This window comes from Pogona vitticeps, chromosome 3 (assembly GCF_051106095.1).
Source record: "Pogona vitticeps strain Pit_001003342236 chromosome 3, PviZW2.1, whole genome shotgun sequence".
NCBI lineage: Eukaryota > Metazoa > Chordata > Lepidosauria > Squamata > Agamidae > Pogona > Pogona vitticeps.
This window is the reverse complement of record NC_135785.1, coordinates 122483824-122505359: the sequence shown is the minus strand read 5'-3', so window position 1 is coordinate 122505359 and position 21536 is coordinate 122483824. Positions and strand designations below refer to the sequence as shown.

At 39.9% G+C, this 21536-nt stretch overlaps 1 protein-coding gene across 9 annotated transcripts in view; it reads right to left on the bottom strand.

The window, feature by feature from the left end:
• The window catches only part of ENOX1 (ecto-NOX disulfide-thiol exchanger 1), a 540515-nt gene that overhangs the window by 506109 nt on the left and 12870 nt on the right, over positions 1–21536 (bottom strand). Inside the window, exon 3 of one of the 9 annotated variants that reach the window (XM_078390695.1) lies at positions 12745–12857. The exons of the other annotated variants lie outside the window; for them this stretch is intronic. The gene's annotated coding sequence lies outside the window, so the exon portion shown is untranslated. The remainder of the gene's footprint in view (positions 1–12744; positions 12858–21536) is intronic. 9 annotated transcript variants of the gene reach the window in all.

Genomic DNA, 21536 nt, shown 5'->3' with positions numbered 1-21536 from the left:
TTTTTAAACACATAAAGAGTAAAACATGAAATTAGTTTCATGGGGAATGAATACCTTGGAGACAATTTACTTTGCGTTAATTATACTGACTACTCAATTTAGTTTTGCCCAGGCAGAAAATATTTCACATTATAGTTTTTTTTTCAGTTCCAGAGAAACCCATTTTTAAACGGTTACCATTATCTTGCACAGCAATTTGCTCATCTCCTAAAGGATAACATATGAAATGGTTTTCCTCAAGTAACATTTCACATTTGAAAGCATCTGAACCAACTGTACCACCCGGTGAAAGTAGACTGGTAGTTAGCAAGCTTACTGGAAAAAAATCCTGGAAACGTTCCTGCCTGCTGCCATGGTGGCAGAAGATGTCCCATTTGCCACAGATGCATTTGTGCCAAACCAGCACTGTCTCAAACAGACAGCAGAGGCAGCAGCTTTCCTCAATCGCACAGTTTTTATTCTCTCCTATCCTTTTTTAAAAAATTCTCACCTATCCTACCAAACTAAGGGTGTCTCTACACTACACACAACAGTGTGATTCCTCTCCTCATGGCTCCATCACATCAAATCCTGAGATGTACAGTTTGGGGAGGGACTTAGAACTCTGTGCTATAGAGAAGTACATTCGAACTCTTTAGAAAATAATGTTAATTACCTCTCCAGAGTACAAACCCCAGGATTTCATAGGATAGAGACATGACCGTTACAGTGGAATCAAACTGCTATACCTGTACTGAGTAAACACACCCCAGAGCAGGCAGAAATATTCCATCAAACAAGTATTATAGTCATAGACTACTGTAGTATAAATACTACCAAAGTGAGAATATGATTTTGCATATGCAAAAAAATTGATGTTGTTTAAAAGAATAAATTATTCTGTTAGCTACCCCAACATATCCTTAGCTCTCTGATAATTATTGTAAAAAAACTATCTTTTACCCTTTCTACCTTATATTCTACCTTTTCGTAGAATGGCCTGTTAATATACAAACATTATAGTGAAACATAGCCAGACAAACTTCCCCATTATTTCTGATTTTGGACAGTGCTTGAGGATCACAAATGCCCAGAGAACATTACATAGGCCGTAGTTGCTGATATCATCACAACTTTCCAGTGCAACCTCCTTCTGTTTATGAGCCTTCAGAGGTATCAGTCTGAAAACTGTTGAAGCACACACACACAAGCTGATCACAAGCTCATTATGATAAGGCTACAAAAAAGCCCTTAATGGTTTAGGACCCTGGTGTATTTCTCAAAAATAGCTACCCATTTCACCCAGTTCTCTCAATCCTTACTGCTAACAGTGACCACATCCAAGGGAGGTCAAAAGGTGACAACAAGGAATCGGGCATTCTCAGTGGTCATCCTCAATCTTTGGAACAAGCTTCCAATTGAGGTACATAGGCTTCTTCCATCTTTTTTTTGTACTTTTTATTTTTTATAAGGGATAACAGAAAGGAAAAGGGAATTGGGATTGATGAGGAAGAGGGGAGACAATAACATACTTTCATCCATTCTGTACCTATTGCCACATCAAGATTTTAAATTATTCTATTTACTCTTTTCTGCCTTCTAGATTCAGTTCTCCTTTCAATATGTGCTGTTCACAAGCTGCCTGTTGATTCTGTCCACTTGTTAAATAGATCCCATCTTTCTGTTGCCTTTTGCAAGGGATAGTCCTTCATGACTTCTGATAAAATGTCCATTTCGGCTATTTCCCGTATCTTTTCAATAAGATCTTCTTGTTTCAGTACTGTTGATCTTTTCCAATTTTTAGCATATAAAATTCTAGCTGCCGTAACTATGTATATAACTATATAATTCTTTGACTTATCTATATTTTCAGGTATCATATTCAATAAAAACAGTTCTGGGGTTAATGGCACTTTACAGAGCAATATTTGTTCCAACATTGCATGCACTCTTTTCCAATATTGTTTCGCTACTCCACATGACCACCACATATGATAATAGCTTCCCACTTGTGATTCACATTTCCAACACTTATTTGATGCATCTGTATACATCTTTGACAATTTTTCTGGGGTCATGTGCCATCTATAAAACATCTTATATATATTCTCTTTAAAGTTCACCGATCTTGTAAGTTTTATATTATTTTGCCATATTTTCAGCCATTGATCAATATCAATATTATGCCCTATATTTTGTGCCCACTTAATCATACATTCCTTAACCATTTCATCTTGCATCGGCTTCTTCCATCTTGATATTCAGAAAATTATATAAAGTTGCCTTTAAATAACTTATCTGTTAATATTTATTATTTTCCATGTGCTTTATTTTCCTTCTTGTATTGATTTTAGATCTAGACCAGTGAACTCGCATATTATGTTGTTTTATGATGTAAGGAAGGGAGGTGTCCTGAGCTTTAATTTGTAAACCAGCCAGAGTAGTGTGTTCACTAAAGGGGTAGTATAAAAGGCAAAGAAAGAAAGAAAGAAAGAAAGAAAGAAAGAAAGAAAGAAAGAAAGAAAGAAAGAAAGAAAGAAAGAAAGAAAGAAAGAAAGAAAGAAAGAAAGAAATGCTATTTTAGACTGCATTAACAGAGGTATAGTCTCCCAATCATGCAAAATACTAGTTCTCTATTCAGCCCTGGCTATGTCTCATTTTGGAACTGAAGTTCAGAAGGGGGCAAAAAGGATGATTAGGGGACTGGAAACCAAGCCCTATAAGAAAATGCTGAAAGAACTGGCCATGTTTAACCATGAGAACAGAAGGCTGAAGGGAGATATAAAATTCTTCAAATATGTGTCATACAGAGGAGGGGTAGGATCTATTCTCAATCATTCTAAAGCGCAGGATATGTAATAATGGGCTCAAGTTGCTGGAAACAATATTTTGGTTGAATATCAGGTAAAACTACCTGTTAGAGGAGTATGACAATGGAATCAATTACTTCCGAATGTGGCGAATGCTTCAACACTGGTGGCACTCAAGAAAATTGGACAACCATCTGTCAAATCTGTTTTGATTTGGATTCCTACATTGGGCGGGGGTTGGACTTAATGGCCTTACAAGCTCCTTCCATCCCCATTTTTCTATGATTCTGTGGGAAATGGTCAACACTTTTTTAAAAAGTACAGGAATTGCTAAAGGGAAAGTAATACAATACAAAATCACACATACACATTTTTAAAGATGTCATCCACTCTAACCACATACATATATTTACATCATTAATCATTTCAGCACAAATCTACTGTAAGAAAATACTGGATGTGAATTAACACACAGTCATTAAGAAGTCTGCAGTTACATATCACAAACACTACAGGTTCCTTTCGACCATTGGTCAACTAATGATCATAACTGAGCTTGTAGACATCTTTCTTTGTTTTCATATCTGTGCTTAATTGCATACATTGTCATTTTTCGTGTAGGTTGCAAGCTGGAGTAAACATGGCAAGGCATTCAAAAAGAGGTAAGTCTGGAAAGCACAGGCAAAGCAGTGAAACCAGGAACAGGTTCACTCCACAGCATGAAGTAATCCCAAACCAAGTGCAGTCAAACCAAATCCATTCAATCTCACAGCAGAAAATCCCATTGAAGGGATTTACTTCTAAGTTTAAACAATGAGGGTTCAGACGATCTCCCCCACAAGCTGAAAGATGACATGAAGCGGTCAAGATTGCAGGGCCACAGAATCAAGCTTTGTCTCCTGCCAGTCCTACTAAGAATCACAGTCAAGCTCCTCCCCACCCCTACTGTAACCACAGCGAAAACATTTTGTCACCACCTGCACCCTGGGAAAAGGCTCCCAAAGGTGAACTAGTTTTTTTTTTTTTTAGCAAAGCCCCACCATGTAAGGTGATGCCTCGCCCAATAAAGATATTCTTCATGTGGCTATCTTCTATGTATTCATATCAGTATACATGAAGGGTCCTTATTCTAACATTCGAAAAGCAATTCTACTTCAGATGGTGGTGGTAGGAGCACGGCCTTTCTGATCTCACACTGAAGGCAGCAGCAAGGCTAGTCTGCATCGTCCCTCACACATTTATTTCAGCACTCTGGAGAGTCATGTAAACCTCTGCCTAATACAGAACAATGGGTTTTGCTAGGGGAACATCCTACTCTTCCAGAAGCAAAAGAAATGAAGCCATGGGTTTCTATTGACACATAGAGAGGTCAACAACCAAAATAGCAAAAAAGGGCACTAGAGAAAGTGTTTGCATACAAATTAATGACACATCAAAGAGGAATATATTCCCACTATATCCCACAGCTAAGACAGTGCTAACACTGTACTACTTATGCCCCACGAGCAAAGTTTTTTGTTTTTACTCTCTGATTTACATTTAAAATTGGGCCCATATTTATTTCTACTGATAATATTCAGTAATATTCAGTAATATTATTTCATATATTGGAGCTAATATTCAATAATATTATTTCATATATTGGAGCAGCAAAAGGTCTATAAATACTGTAGTTTGGCCAACATATCAACTGTAAAAGAAGGGGGACATATATGTTTTAATATGCTGCAACAATGGCTAAACTGATCAATTATGCACATGTAAAAGAAGGAGAAGGCAGAGAATAAACAGAAAAATAAAATATACTATATACTAAATATATAGTATTTAGTATATAGTAAAATATATAACAGAAGTTAACAATGATATTGGATCCTCTCTATTAAGTTTGGGAGTAATAAAATCACAGTGTAATAAATATAATTAATGTATTCAAAATGTTATGTGACATTCAAAATATTGAGTGTATTTTTAAATAATAAAAATAAAAATAATTTTTAAATAATAAAAATAAAACAATTCAATGAGCAAAAATGCAGATAAAACAAGGTCCAAGGAGTATGTAGTAAACTTCAAAGATTTCAAAATGTGTATTTTTGGAAGAGGTAGCCATATTAGTCTGTGCTAGCATATCAGGCAAAAACAAAAAAAATTAAAAAATGTCTATTATTTCCTTCCCAAACTGCTTTTCCATCTGTAGGCAATTCTGCTAGTTCTATGGCCATGTACTCAGAAGAAGCTGAAATATGTGTGTCTTACTGCCAAAATGGATGTAGGTTTGGTTGCAATTTCATAATTATTATTTAAGGCACACTGTGGACAAGAGAATAGATTTCAGCTGAACATTTTTTCAAAACCCTTAAGAGTAAAAGAAAGTCAAAAACTTATGATTTACCTAATGAGGTGATGGATTCACCTTAACCAGAAACCTTCAAACAGAAACTGAACAGCCATCTGTTGAGGAGGCTCTAGTGCCAAATTTCCCTTACTAAGCGGACGGTTTGACTCAGTAGCCCAGACAGTTCCTTCCCACCCTATGATTCCAGTCCAGACTCAATCTATTTCTTTGACTCAAAGCTTAAGATATTTGCAAGTACCTCACAAAGAGTTCCGTACCAATGGCTTTATGCTTTCAGTACTACATCACCAAACCTTGAATACAAAAGAAACACCCCATCAGCTCACAGTATATAGGCGCAATGAGGGTGGAGGACAAGGAGGAAATATCAATGCATCCTAAATTAAAAGGCTTGTCATTAAGTACAGTTATAAAACTGCTTTATGATGTAAGGCAATAATAGTCCCATCACCTGTCAATGGCCCATTTATCAGTATCAGATGTGGTCTGTTAAACCAATTAGCGAAACAATCCCTAAGAAACAACTTTTAAATAGGTTTCTGATGGCTTCCAAGGGAAGGAGAGGGAGCTCATTAAGATTTCAATTCAGAGGTAAAGTAGATATGATGCTCAGTTGCAGGATTTTTTTTTCCAAGTATGTTTTATTTTTCTTTCTTTATTGTTTTACAGGAAAATGAGCCTTGTGGTCACAAATCAAGAACAGGAAGAGTGGAAAGGCCTGCTTAATCCTTTCCATTTCTTTCTCTGACAGTCAGATTATACTTATATTATGTAAATTTTCCACAGATCATCCTGAAGACATCAGACATGTAAACAAAGCCATGTTATCTTCCAAATGACCAATTACAAAAGAACTCTATTCTGACAAATGTAGGTTGAGGCAAGCTCACATTGGAATAAACAGGAAGTTTTTTTTCCTTAAGGAGCTCTACTTCTAATGATGTGTTAACTATATTGTTTATTTTGGCCCTTAGAGATGCTGTCTCACCAAAGCTTCTTTCCTACCCACAAGGAAAACAATTTTTTTTTTTCTCCTCCATATGAAAAAGAAGTTGAGGAAAGAGTGAGTTAGGCTGTCATTCCTTCCTGGTTTTGATCATCGTTTCCAAGATTGTTGCACAGGGCAGGGCAATGGAGAGTGAAGAACCACACAGCTTCATATGTTGTGTTGCTTTAATCTTCAGTTAATCAATCAATCAATCAATCAATCAATCAATCAATCAATCAATCAATCAATCAATCAATTAATTAATTAAGTTTAATCTTAAATAATTACAGTACTACTTAATTGATTCTTTGACAATGGCTATAAATCAAGCTAGTGTAAGTTAAACTCTGTCTTTCTGCTATGTTTCAATGTACAGTGTTTCAAGGGGGGGGTTGACACCTGGAGAGTGGCCATGCCTTAAAAGTGAAACTAGAGATGGGGTTGAAGTGACAGAATAGTGCTTCATCTTGGTTCGTGCGTCATCAAGTTTGACAACCCACAAACAGCCCCACTAGTGGACTGATGAACCACAAATCAATTTGTCACTTTGTTGAGTCTTTTTTTTTAGACAGCCCAGGGCCATAAGTTACCTTTAAAAAAAAAAAGCCCCAGCCGTCACAGCCTGCCCCCGCCCCCTTCCCACTACCGCTTATCTTCCCAGCTGCCTCCTCCTGATCCTCTTCAGCAGAAAACAGAAGCTAGAATGCCGGAACTGCAGTTTCACTCCCAGTAGCCTAGCTTTTGCAAGGAGCAGCTGGGAGGGTTTCCCTTTAGGCAAGCCTGACTGAAGTGATCCCCCCCAGCTGTCTTTGCAGAGGCAGCAGGGATGGGGGATTGCTTGGGTCCCACATCCCTTCTCTTCCTAAGCCTGGGCGGCATAGGAAGTGGGACCCAAGTAATCCCCCACCCCTGCTGCCTCTGCAGAGATAGCGGGGGGGTGGAATCACCTCAGTCAGACTTGCAAGATCAGCAGCTGATCTGCAGGGGCATAAGCAGATAGGGATAGGTGAAGGGATGAATATAAAAGAGTTATATTCATTACTTCATACTCGTTGGGGTCTCCGGACGTCAAGACCACAAAGCAATGAATATCTGATGGATCAAATTCATTTTTATATTCATCCCCATGTCAAAGTGAAACCTCTGTTGTCTTCTCACTTCTCCTTCATACCATCTCTTCCTCGTATGCTGCTGGGTGCTCCCTTCCAACCTCTCCTGTCTTCTTTCTTTCCCCTCCCACCTCCGCTCGCTTGACATGATACAAATGAGGCTATTTATAGCACTAGGTAGTGACCACAGTGGTCACAAAACTGAGTCACCAGAGTCATAAAACTGAATTTTGGACATGAGGAAGCATTAGCTATTATTGTAATAGTTGCAAAAGCAGGGGTTTGTAGAGCAAACCACTGCAAGTTCAGAGGTACTGTGAACCTCTACATTTTAAGCTTGTTATTTTATGGAAACTCACTGTTCATGGCTTTTCCCATTTTATTTCCTGAAAGTACTACAGAGGGAGGGCATTCTCCACCTACTCTACAACAGGGATGGTCAACTTCTGAAGTCATCCTACTTGATGCACCACCCGCTCTCTGCTGCCTTCCCCTCCCCCCAAAAAAACCAGGTATTGCTGAACCACAAACATATGAAGTTTGAAATGTGCAACATTTGGTTCAGTTTGAATCTGCATGTTCTGCTCATTTGTTTCCTACCTGGGTAAATTCCTACCTTGCTTAAAGGAAAGCAGCTAGCATTTCCCTCTGTACTGTTGCTTTTTATACACAGAAAATGACAAGTCTGCAGGACAGATGTGCCTGCTCGTGGGTATGCTCTGCACATGAGGAAGACCTCTGTGAGCTTTTCTGCTTTGTGTGCCTTGCAACTCTAGGGTCTAGAAGTTATTTTCCTCTTCCTCCAGATTTTAGCCTATAACATCCTTGAAGCCTGGCATAGAAAATAGCAAGACAAAAAAACCCAAACAAAAAACACAGTTACAAATTTCAACCCAAAAAAATCATTCTAGAATCAGAATTGGTATTGGTTGTTGTGGGTTTTTCGGGCTTTTTGGCTGTGTTCTGAAAGTTGTTCTTCCTAATATTTCGCCAGTCTCTGTGGCCGGAGATAGTGCTACTCCTGTCCTCTGAAGGCCATAGAGACTGGCACAACGTTAGGAAGAACAACCTTCAGAACACGGTCAAAGAGCCCGAAAAACCCACAACAACCATTAGATCCCGGCTGGGAAAGCCTTCGCGAATACACAGAATTGATATTGTTACAATTTTCAAGAATACCAAGAAATGAGAATCACCTTTCCCTTTCCTTCCAGGGAACTGGATTTAGCAACAGGAAGGGCAAGAAGAAGCCATTTCCACTGGATACATCCAGAGGAGGTTAGAAAATGTTATGACTCAACTGGACCCTCAGAAGCCACTCTTTATTCTACCTGAATTCTCGGCCCAATTTGTGCAGTTCGGAAAAGTTACTTTTTTGGATGATACCTTCGCAGCCAAGGGATTGGGAGAGTTCTAGTTCAGCTCCTGCAAGCTCTTGGCAGCAGAAGTTTGATCTCTTTATTCTCATGGAACAGACTTATCGGAACTGCTGCAAGACATAACCACGAGGGAGGTTAGCAGAGTTAATTGCAGCTAATGTGAGCTAACGGTGCTTTATTTCATTACAACAGAAAGGCTCTCTCCACTTGAAAATAGCAGTAGTTACACTGTAATGCAAGTTAATGAGAGCACAGAATAACTGAACAGTCATGGAAAAGAATGGCACAACGAGACATAGCAATACAAAATTCCTCCTGTCTGACTGTACAGATTTTCTTGGCAGCAGGTCTTCCTTAGGAGAAGAGGACCCCAACCCAAGTCTCTGAGGATTCAAACCACATGGAAGCAGACAAGCAAAGATCCCGGCGAGAAGAGTACAATCACAGGTGCATTGTTGAGGGGAATGAGGGTTTACTGAGTGACATTTTCGCAGAATAATGAGAAATGCAAATTATAGCTCTAACCTGATTATATTCATACCCTGGCAGAAAGCCACAATTCAATTGGTGTACTCTACACAGAACATGTCAGCAGGAATTATGGCCGCATAGGTGTTTCTTTGTCCTTCAACAAATAAATGTGAGAACAGCACTTATTCCAGGGAGCCACTCATCCAGGAGGCTGCCGCTAGAGTCTTAGGTGCCACCCATTATTTACTGGAAGATCGTGTGAATTCATCATGACACAGCATTAATTTATAGATGCCACCTCTGAATCACACTCAGGATTATCTTTATGTACTACAAAGTTTGTCAAGTCATTTTGCCCAACCATTTTCATTATCACTCTTTTTGTATGCAATTAATGTGGCAAAAAGCTATTAATCCTGAAGCTCTCCAGAAACATTTGCATCTTTCCAGTTTTATTACTCTGATATTTATTACTGGCATTGTACTACTTATCTGTGCACATACATATAAATGAGATATATATGAAGTGAGCTACCAGGATTTCAGGTCCAGATGTCCCCTGGGCCATGAAGTACTCCAAGTGACCCGGTTCCAGCAGGTCAGTCATTGGTATTTCTTGATCAAGAGACCCTCCACTGGACCCATTCGGCCAGTCCCACTGCAGGAAGCAACACATACTGTCTGTTTTAACACACCCACAAAGAGGAGACACATTTAAGTTGCAGCATAGATATATGTCCCAAAATTAAGCAATATTTGGGTACTGACAGTTTTACATGCATAGATCATAATCTCAGTTAAGATATCCAGGGATGGCAAATGCAGGGGCAGCGCAGCAGATGGGGGGGGGGTGGCAGCTTTTGCCCACACATCATAGAAGGACATTATAGGTTGTTTGTTTGTTTGGCTTTTACACCGCCCATCTAGCTGGGCAGTTTGCACTCCAAAAAGCAACATAATTAAAAACATCAATTTAAAAAAAACTAAAACAAGCAAACATAATCCAAGATGGAAAAACCAGGGGAAGAAATTAAGTAATGTCAGGAGAGAAAGCCTGCCTGAAGAGATGGGTCTTCATTTTATTCTTAAAAATATCGAGCGAGGGAGCCAGGCAGATCTCGGGGGGAGGATGTTCCAAAGGCGAGGGGTGACCACCAAGGAGGCCCCGTTTCTAGTTTTTTCCTTCCAGATTTCTCTCAGAGTCAAGCCCCTCAGCTGCCCCACTTGGCTAGGTCAAGTGACATGGGTAGAACTAGGTGGAAGAAGGCACTCTGACAGGTATCAAGATCCTAAACTGTTTAGGGCTTTATATGTAATCATTAGCACCTTGAAATCGATGCAGAAACTAATGGGTAACCAGTGTAAGGCGGCCAGAGTGGGGGAAATATAATATTTTTTTCACCCCAGTTAGTAATCTGGTTGCCATGTTCTGGACCATTTGAAGTTTCCGCATCAGTCTCAAGGGAAACCCCACGTAGAGTGCATTACAGTAATCTAACCCCAAGACTGCGAGTGCATGGACAAGTGTCATGAGTAGTTACTGCCCAGTAACTTTCTACTCAGGCTGGGATTGAGTAGAAAACAGTTCTGATTATGCTGAGCCCTGGTCCTCATCCAACAACAACAGCTAAAGGTCTAGCACTAAGGATGTGCTCTTTTTTTATTTTGGACTCCAAGCCCCAGAATTTTCCAAGAATTATCATGGCAAAATTCTGATAGTTTCAGCCCACAGACACAAATCTGCACACCCCTCCGCCACCCTCCAACGAGGGCTTGACCTCCAACACTGCATCGGTTTCTCCAGCCTTTGCTTCCTCTTGTTAATTTTCTTTTGAAAATAAAGCTGTCATGGTGCTCCCTGGGAGTCACAGTTCTCTCAGAGCCACCCTCTATAGAGCCTAATGGAGAACATAATCTGCATCAAGGAAGCCAGGCCCTCCTTTTGAGCAATCTTGAGACTTGGGGCCATGTTATATATTAATATTTTATCTTTATTAGTTATTTAATCAGTTAATAATCCTTGCTGTCAGGCCATGCACTCAAGTCAGTAAGTGATCAGCAATGAGAAACAGCAGTGATTGTTGTCTGCCTGTACAGTACAGTGGTACCTCGCTAGACGATGACCTCGTAAAATGACGAATCCGCATGACGATGAGGTTTTGCAATCTCTATAGTGATTCACAAAACAGTCATTCCTATGGGGGATTTTTGCTGGATGATGATTTGGTCCGTGCTTCGTGGACCGTTTGTTCGCAAGACAATGTTTTTTACAGCTGATCGGCGGCTCCATAAAATGGCTTCCCTGTGTTTTCGGGACCCATGCTTCGCAGAACAGCCATTTTAACAGCTGATTGGCACTCACAAAATAGCTTCCCTATGGGCGATCTTCGCAGAACAACAATGTATTTTCCCCATTGGAACGCATTAAACGGGTTTCAATGCATTCCAATGGGATGGTTTTGCTAAACAGCGATTTCTATGGAACGGATTATCATCGTCATGCGGGGCACCACTGTATTAGGAATGTGATAAGTATCTGAAAATCTTCTCATCCTCAGTGATTTTTCATGTCTTGCCATGCAGACTTACTGCCAAGATTTTCTCCTGTATTAACTTGATCTCCCAGCATCCCACAAAAACAAAACCCTGGTCTTCTCCACTACCACCATTTTTTCTTTATTTCGCCCACAAAAAAACCTGTCAATTTTTTCTCTATTTAACAAGTTTTTCTGTGAATCCGGTGCAGGAAACAAGTCATTCTGTGCAGGAATAGTAATTATATATTACAAGAATCCCGCATAGATTGGCAATTTTTTTTCAACAACAACAAAAAGACCATGACATTTCCAAGAAATCCCACAAGATTTCCTACAATATAGATATATAAACCACAGAGAGAAATCTCATTGTTGAAGTGATTTAGTTTGTGTATGAGAGCAAGCCGCTGCCAGATCCAGATCTTTACCCTGTATCCCTGTGTGGCAAATCAGAAACACCAGTGCTCAAAGTAAGGGGTCTAACAGAGGGGTGTTCCCTGAAAGTTCCTACAATCCTCAACCTGTCCCTGCTGGTGCTTCCTGGTGCTTCTTGACCTGGTACTTGGGCTCAGAACAATGCAGTCTAATTTTCATAGCCACACATATCCTGTATTCACTTTAAACATAAATAAGTATCAAGCTAGTAGTCCCAAGTCCATCTCCATGTATCCCCCATCCTCCACAGAGTATTTCACCTCAGTGCATCTAGCTCCAGGCCCTTCCAAAGACAGCCTATTCTCAGACCCTCATCACATCTACACATGTGTTTTACTTTTCAGTGAACACTGAAACTCTCAGGAATCCAAACTCCTCTGTTAAATACAGGAGAATCTATGGATTAACTGTTCTGCTCTTGAAATGGGAAATCACACTACACCCGCCTCGGTGTCAGAGAAGCCTCCAGACAAAGCTAACCCACAGTATAATAATGCAAAATCAATGCAAATAATATCCTACAACCCACACAACAATCTGCAAATCTCTATTCCATTCCCTATACTTTCTCTCTGTCTCTGAAGTCATGGTGAAATGTCAAACTGGCTTCCAAGCCAGACTAGGCACTGAAGCTACCCTGGCTGTTCTGATGGATAACTAGAATTCAGAAATACTACCTTTTTGGGCCACAACTTTCAGAATCCTCTCTTCAGCATGATCACGGCCATGCTGGCTGAAGGATGCTGGGAGTTTGTTCCAAAAAGCCACATTTCCAAGTTCTGTAGATTACCTAGAAAGAAAGAACATCTAGGTGAGAAAGACCTGGCAATTCTCCCAGATTTCTTGGCAACTTTTGACAGCATCAACCATGGTATATTTCTGCAGATGGATGCCTGTAACATTAATTGCAGGCCTGGCTTTAAGGACTAAAAGTAACTGCAATTAATTCAGAACAGGGTGACTTGGCCAGTTCTGGATTTCCTCAGCTCTGCAACAAGCTTACTGGCTTTTCATAAATTTTGATACAATTCAGGTGCTGATTTTAAACTTGGAAGTTTTATATTGCTTGGGGTTCAGATATCTAGTGAGCCATCTACTCTCACAAGAACCTACTTGTCTACTAAAATGGCCAACTGAAGAACTCTAGAAGCCTCCACCATTAGATGTTAAGCAGAACTCAGCTGGGGGGAAGTTTCTTTTTAGCAGTGGCACACTGCCTATAAATGCCATTTCATGAATGGGTGGCCTGGTGCCTAATTTAGAGCATTTTAGATGCCAATGGGGGGGACGTACAGGGGGACTCGCTTTTTTTTTGCCCATGCCTTTAATGTTAATTGTTTTACTTCTGTTTTGTTATTGGCAAACATTTTTAGTCAGTGTTCTTATTTATTTTTTTTGTTTTGACTGTTTGAAGACCACCCTGAATTTTGTTGTTGTTGTTGTTAAACTGTGAAGATAGAATCAATAAAAAAGTAAATTAAAATATTCCTAAAGCAAAATGCATACTTACAACAGAAAAACAGACATGTTTTGGGGTACTTTTCCCTAGAGACATCTCAGTCTTCACTCTTCATGCATTAAAGATGCATGTTTGCAGCTGTTTTCCAGCTGTTGGGTTGCCATTTCAGAGCACAAGTAGGAAAATAAAAAGAACAGCCAGAGATTGAATCTCATACCATCAACTGACTTATACTGGTATTATCTGCCTGTTTTTCATATTTATTGTTATACAACTGGAACTAGATCTAGCAATATGTCAAGCTGATCCTGTAATGTAATCAAGGGCTTGATCCAGTCTTTACGCCCTATTATCACTGTATTATCATTGTATTATTAGCACTCGGTGCCATATGGAGGAAGGCATGATATAAGCAGAATTGTAAGAAAGGAAAGAGCATAAAGGAATGCTTTCAGAAAGGGTAAGGGGTGTAAAAACCTGATCATTTATTAAATATACAAAACTGTTGTTGTTGTTTAGTCGTTAAGTCGTGTCCAACTCTTTCGATCCCATGGACCAGAGCACACCAGGCCCTCCTGTCTTCCACTGCCTCCCAGAGTTGGATCAAATTCATGTTGATAGCTTCGATGACACTGTCCAACCATCTCGTCCTCTGTCATCCCCTTCTAACTCTTGCCTTCACACTTTCCCAACATCAGGGTCTTTTCCAGGGAGTCTTCTCTGAGATGGCCAAAGTACTGGAGCCTCAGCTTCAGGATCTGTCCTTCCAGTGAGCACGCAGGGTTGATTTCCTGCAAAATGGATAGGTTTGTTCTCCTTGCAGTCCAGGGGACTCTCAAGAGTCTCCTCCAGCACCACAATTCAAAAGCATCAATTCTTCGGCAGTCAGCCTTCTTTATGGTCCAGTTCTCACTTCCATACTTCGCTACTGGAAAAACCATAGCTTTGACTATGTGGACCTTTGTCGGCAAGGTGATGTCTCTGCTTTTTAAGATGCCGTCTAGGTTTGTCATCCCTTTCCTCCCAAGAAACAGGTGTCTTTTAATTTTGTGGCTGCTATCACCAGCTGCAGTAATCATGGAGCCCAAGGAAGTAAAGTCTGTCACTGCCTCCATATCTTCCCCTTCTATTTGCCAGGAGGTGATGGGACTAGTGGCCATGGTCTTGGTTTTTTTGATGTTGAGCTTCAGACCATGTTTTGCACTCTCCTCTTTCACCCTCATTAAGAGGTTCTTTAATTCCTCCTTACTCTCTGCCATCAGAGTGGTATCATCTGCATATCGGAGGTTGTTGATATGTCTTAATTCTGCCTTGGAATTACTGTTTATGATGTAATTTATAAATACAGTAGGACCCCCCATATCCACTGGGGATTGATTCCGCAGATAATAGCAAACACAAAGCATGGCAAAAGTGGAAAAACAGAAAAACTATTTCCACATGTATCACTGGAACTGGCCATTAGAGAGAGCCAGAGATCATGCTATGGCTGCATTCCTCACTGACAAGTTTTCATAGCACGGTCTCTGGTTCTCTCTAACGCCCAGTTCCAATGATACATGTGAAAATAGTTTTTCTGGATTTTCTTTTAATGTTTTTAATATTTTCAGACCCTGGATAAGTGCAGCAGTGGATACTAATCCTACTGTATACAGGTGGCATATGCAGGTCCTATAGCTTGCACTCTTTGTAGTTCCACTATCTTGGAGCTACAATATTCTAGCTTTCCAGGACCCTGATACATAAAGTCTTTAGTACTCTAAGCTTTGAAGAATGTTAGCCAAAATAATGATGCCATCATAATGGCAGCTTCCAGATCCAGGTTACAGATCTTTGGAGTAGGTGCAACAACAATTGAGATTACTATTGAAAAATGTTCTTGGATCTCTAGGCTGCTGGAAAAGAGGTTGTGTGCAGATTTGGGGGGGGGGGGAGGTGAACAACTGAAAAAAGTAAACATGTAGGAAAGTAAAACACACACACATGAACTCATCACATCATAACAACTCCACACCTCTTGGGCATCAGACATCAAAGAGCAACAATCATGTAGCAGCACAGCATTTCATTTCCAAAAACTATCAACATAATCAACACATATTTTCTTCCATTGATTCAAACTGGTTTGGCTGGGTGATCGTTTAGAATTATTTTTTAAATGTGCCTTTTGAAACATGATTTAAGTAATTTTGAAACATGATTTAATATCTACCTGCAACTTAAGCTTAGTTTTCATATTTTTACACATTTGTGACTACAGCCTTTCATAGATATAAGACATTTTGATATTTTACAATAACTTTGAAGTATTTTGTTCATAAGGAACATACAAGCGATGTAGAAATAAAATTTGTAGAATTAGACAAACTGATGTTGTCTGGAATTATTGAAAAGACTAATACTTTGATTTTCACATGAACGCCATGAGAGTTCTTGCCAACTCCTACATGGAAGCAGTAACGTTTCCACTTCCGGTTTGTTCAGGAGGCAAAGAGGTCGATGGTGGGTGTGTCCCAGCGTGTGCACAGGAAGAGAAAGACAGCCTGATCTAGTTCCCACTCGTGGACTTGAGATCCTTTGCGACTGAGCAAATCTGCCAGATTGCTGTCATGACCGGCTACATGTATTGCCATGAGAGAAATGTGATGGGAGAAGCACCATTCCAACAGTTCAACAGCAAGATAGGAGATTTGGGGAGTGAGTACCCCCTTGTTTGAGGATATAGTACATTGTGGTGGTATGTCATGAGTTCAGCCAAAGAAGATCTGGAATCTGAGGGGTTAATTACAGCTGAGGAAAATGCTGACCAATCAGAATCACAGACAGCTGAATCACCACCAGATTCTCCTCCCCCAGTAGCCAGAGTGAGGGATACGCTTCGGCAAAGACTCATGACACAAAGACTCATGACACAGGAACATCAGGTTGACCAGCCCTGAGTTTTAGCAAGATGAAGTGTTTTCTAGGAATTAGATGACAGCTGCTGCTACAAAATCTTCACCCAGAAGGCCTGGAAGCTTGTGGAAGCAACGTCAATACTCTGGCTTGCATCCATGCTTCTGCTTATCTTGGACCTTGCTTTCTTGACCCTTGGCTTTGGACTCTGGCTTCTGACTACGGTTTGTGTTTTTGGCTTTGGGAATTTGGCATCTGTTTGCATCTTCTGGACTTCTGATACTGGATTGGCTTGTTTGGTGCTAGTGACATATTGGTTTATTTCTTTGAGACAGAGGATAGGGCGGCCTCTGTCTTTTTGGGGGACAGTGAAATAATGAAAGAAAAACCTTTGGCTATACGTGTAGTATTGATTCTATGGCATCTTTAACTAACAATTACTATCTTTTGTCTTGTAGGGTTGGTGATGGAGGTGTGATGGTGTGCAATGGTGGAGGAAGCTGGTGGAATTCTATGTGGTACCCATGTCATATGATGGAGAGGACTCAGGCATCTGTGGTGATGTTGTTCCATGCTGGTAAGTGCCTCCAGAGGGCATTTACCTGCATGGACGTCAAAAATGATGTTTAGGTTTGCTGTCATTACACCTCGTTGTGGTTTGCTGTTGAGATTTGGTTATATTATTATAGTAAGGCACATGAGAAGTTTGCCTCTGAGGTTCTCATTGGAACTTTTGATAAGAGGTGTAATGGCGGCACCCCTGAGTGCACTGTGGGCATTGCTGGTATGTGGGGTAGGTGCCCCAATGCCTAGCAGCATACCACATTAGCTTGGGTTAATTCATTACGTAAGCAAATCTTCAAGAAACATCTTATTTAAAACATGTCTGACAGTCACATTCCACCTGAAGCTCTTGGTCTTCCAATATGATGATGAAAGATCATTCAGCTGGGAGAAAAGCTGATTCTCCATAGACAACTTTCCCATGGTACAAGATTGTTTCTTTCTCTCTGAGCACTCTGTCACCCTCACTGGAAAACTGGTGGCTTTTTCTTAAATACCTTGTTCTATGCAATGACACAGGCAGTTTTCCAGATCAGCTTGCTTATTATGCCTGGGTTTGAGGGGTCCTTTAGAAAGAAGTCTGGAGGGCTACACAGAGCAGCAGTTGCTGCAGCAGCAGCAGCAACAACAACAACACTCCACAGACACAGGGTTCCTCACAGAACAAGGGAGCAGTGAATTTGCAACTTCTTGGCAGTTTATCACTTGAGGTGATCACTTCATTCTACCTAACAGTAAGGCCACCCTGAAGGCAAGAGGTGCATATAAATCTCTCATAAACTTAATTTGTTTTTTCAAATTAAAAGCACAACAGAAGGTTGCAATTTTGTTTTTTGTTTTTTAAAGAAAAGAGAGAGTGCTCAACCTTGAGGACTATTTCTCCAAACACAAAATTCCTCCAAAGGGGGATGGGAATCATAGCCTCCTGTGTCTGTTCTTATTGGAGGCAGAGAGAGACTAACATTTATCTAACCTATTATCACCTAGCTTGGTCCTCAATATAGACTTCAATGACAGCTGGGTTTCCAAGAAACCAAGTGATGGGTACATTTCAACGGTCCTTAATTTTAAAGAGCAGTTTTCCTGTCACTATGGCATCAGGAATCAGACACATGGATAAGAAAATACTCATTCTTAATGCAACATAATAATCTGACACTTGTCGGAGAAAGGAAACTGACTGCTTTTCAGGAAAATCTTAGTTAGTTTATCAGTTTCAGTGGCTATCTGCTTACCAGACAGTCCACAAATGATCATTTTGTTACCACGCATCTATTCCATGTAGGCTGTATTTTATTTTCTTTACTAAAAAGCAGAGTCATGGAGACGTTTATGTGGCAACTCCATATTTGACTAGAAGTTTTAGAAATAAATATTTTTATTTTTACAGAGATGTTATTCCTAGATAAGTTCTAGAATTTTAAGATTATTACAGCAGTTAAGAAACCAGGAAACTGTTTCCAAAACAGCTGGTAGGAAGAAAAAAAAATAAGGAAGCTTACCAAGAGAAAATTGCACTTCTGGAAATGCAATTAGAAAAAGAAATAACTGAAAACAAGGTCCAGAAGGAAAACCTGCAGCAACTCCCTCGACAAGGAACTTCCTGGACTGTGCATCTTAGGAGTCTCTCCACTTTCAGAATCCTCATAAAAGTCACAGCCAGGAAATCAGTCCTTCGATTAGTCATCCTCCAGGAGGTATTACATCAATTTAGAAGCATGGAAGACAGGAAGCAGAGAAGAATCTCCCTAGAGAAAACCACTCCAGGGTCTCGGGAAAGGCTTTCTTTCTAGGGCAGAAACGGTCATGGGAAAAGGAAACTAGTGATCTTACTGCCAAGGTAGTTTAGAAGTCACAATCAATGTAACAAGATGGATTAGGTGAGTGATCCTCACAAGACCTTACCATCATGTTCTATTAATAAATAATGTAAATGAGCAGCAGAATTTATTAATATTAATGTTTTAATGATTGTTTTTAATATAGGATATTATTATAATATTGCCTTTTTAAAATGGTTTTCATGTTTTTAAAGTTTTAATATTGTTGTGTGCCGCTCAGAGACCATTGGTAATGGCACGGCTAAAACAAATTTTTGTAAATAAAATAAATAAAAATAAAATAAAATAAAAACCAAAAACATACAGAGTGCAACACAGTTTTTTCCCTGACTAACGTCGCACTTTGCCTGGCTAATACAGTGGACCCTCTACTTACGGAATTAATCCGTATTGGAACAGTGGCTGCAGGTCGAAAAGTCTATAGGTCGAGTCTCCACTAATCTACAATGCACTGAAAACCGATTAATCCCGTAACTGGCCGTTTTTGTTCCATTTTTGTTCCATTTTGGTTTTTTTCTGGTCTGTAGGTCGATTCTCAGGCTGCAAGTTGAACCTAAATTTTGCGGGCAGAGAAGTCTGTAACTCGAAAAGTCTGTAAGTCGAGAGTCCACTGTATTTCAACATGCTTAGAGCAAGATGAATGGGAAATTAATTTGGGAAGGAAAAGACAGTTAATACCCACCAGGAAACAATAGATTCAAGGGATGAACTGGCACTCAGGACCAACATACAACAGAGTTTGAGAGCGCCAACAAATGAAGGCATGTGAATTCTAGAACTGAGATCTTTCTCATTTTGCCATTAGAAATACAGCACAAAATCCAGAAGATAATTTTTATGCTGCATACAACCTAAATTTATTTCCTACATATCTTCCAAAATATCGGCTCTAAAGTTCACACCGTCACTGAAAGGCAAATATCATATCATTGTGAAATACTGTAATGTGGAACTAAGTAGCCACGCTGGAGCTACTGGAGAATTTGGTTAATTTATTTTATAGTTAGCAGAGATAGTGGGTACAAACAACAACAGCACAGAGAAAGCATTAGATTCCAGAAGACAGATGGATATGGCAGAAAGTAATGTCCAGCCTCTCAGCAACAGAACAGGACTAAAGAAAGGGAGAAAACAGACGCAAGAAAGATGACTCAAATCCAAACCGGACAAAACAGCTCGACTCAATAGTATGCTTCAACTTCCCAGAAGGCACATCCTTACCCAAAAGGCTTTTAGGCTGCTTTGCTTCAGATGTGACTTCATCCTAGTGAAATATTTGGGAGAAGTCTGTACCTTTGTCCCCTGCCTGCGGTGACAGGAGCATCAACATCCCTCTGACAGAAGGCAGTGCCCAGGGGTCTTCAAGGCACTGTCTTTTATACAATTTAAGAAAGCCTGATGTAGAACAAAAAGCCCCTAGTGAGAACTATTCATGCCTAAGCATGGAGATAGATTGTGCCTCCCAAGTTATCCATGCCTAGCACCATCAGTAGTAACATATACAGTGGTGCCTCGCTAGACGATTGCCTTGCGGGATGAAAAACCCGCAAGATGATTGGTTTTTGCGATCACTATGGTGCCTTGCAAGATGTTTTTTTCTATGACCGTGCTTCACAAGACTTTTTTTTTGAGACTGATGCTTCGCAAGACTTTTTTTTAGACTGATGCTTCACAAGACTTTTTTTTTAGACCGATGCATAGGGAACCTCGCAAGACGATTTTTTCACAAGATTACGATATTCGTGGAACAAATTAAAATTGTCTTGCGAGACACCACTGTAGTTCACTTTACATAATATAAACCTACAAAAGGCACACAGCTACTAACTTCTTTAATAAGAGGTCTTACATGCATCTATGAGGCAGTTAAGAACATCAGCCAAAGATTTGACTAGAATCTTCCCTGTAAAAATAAATCAGCTTGAGGTTTGATGTCAAAGAATAGGTTCTAGCGTTTGTGCTTCTTAGGTTTGTCAAACTAATTAATTTCCATCAGGAACCAATGTGCTGTTCCTAACCTTCCGTTGTTTACAGCAAGCGATGCCTGCAGCTTCTCTGGGTCTCTTCCCACTTCTTTCAGATAAATCCAGTACCACATTTGTCACCTTTCATTTCACTCATATGTTTCACTGACCTTTGTACATTTTCTACACATTTTGGTTCCTCCTTTTGGAATTACAAGCTTGTATTCCTCCTTCCAACCCCGACTTTTGTTGTGTCTTAAAATTCTGAAACTGTGCGGTTGCACTTCTCATACATTTGACACCACCTGTCAAAAGTGGGGAGGAAGGCAGAAATAAAAAAAACATTGAGATGGATGTTTGAAGTAGCCCTGTTGAGCTAAAAATAAGTGACAAGAAGATAAGTATCACAAATAGCTGCCAAGGGTCCAGTAATACAAATACTATTTTATTAAGAAAAGAAATTACTGTAATAGGGCAAAATCAAGAAAGCAACAACTCATTCGCATACAAATTACAAATTTCCTTTTCCATACATTGCAAGTACTGCGGTATCAGCAAAATCCAGATCCAAATTACTGGGATAATTTGCAGTTGCTCAGAAGATCATATATACTGAAGCAATACTACTCAATAAGACAGGCATTATTATATAGTTAAAAACCCCAATCCTACTCTATATAAATACATCTGAAACAAAAACAAACCTGACAAGTGTTCCAACTATAGACATAAGAGCTACATTTATT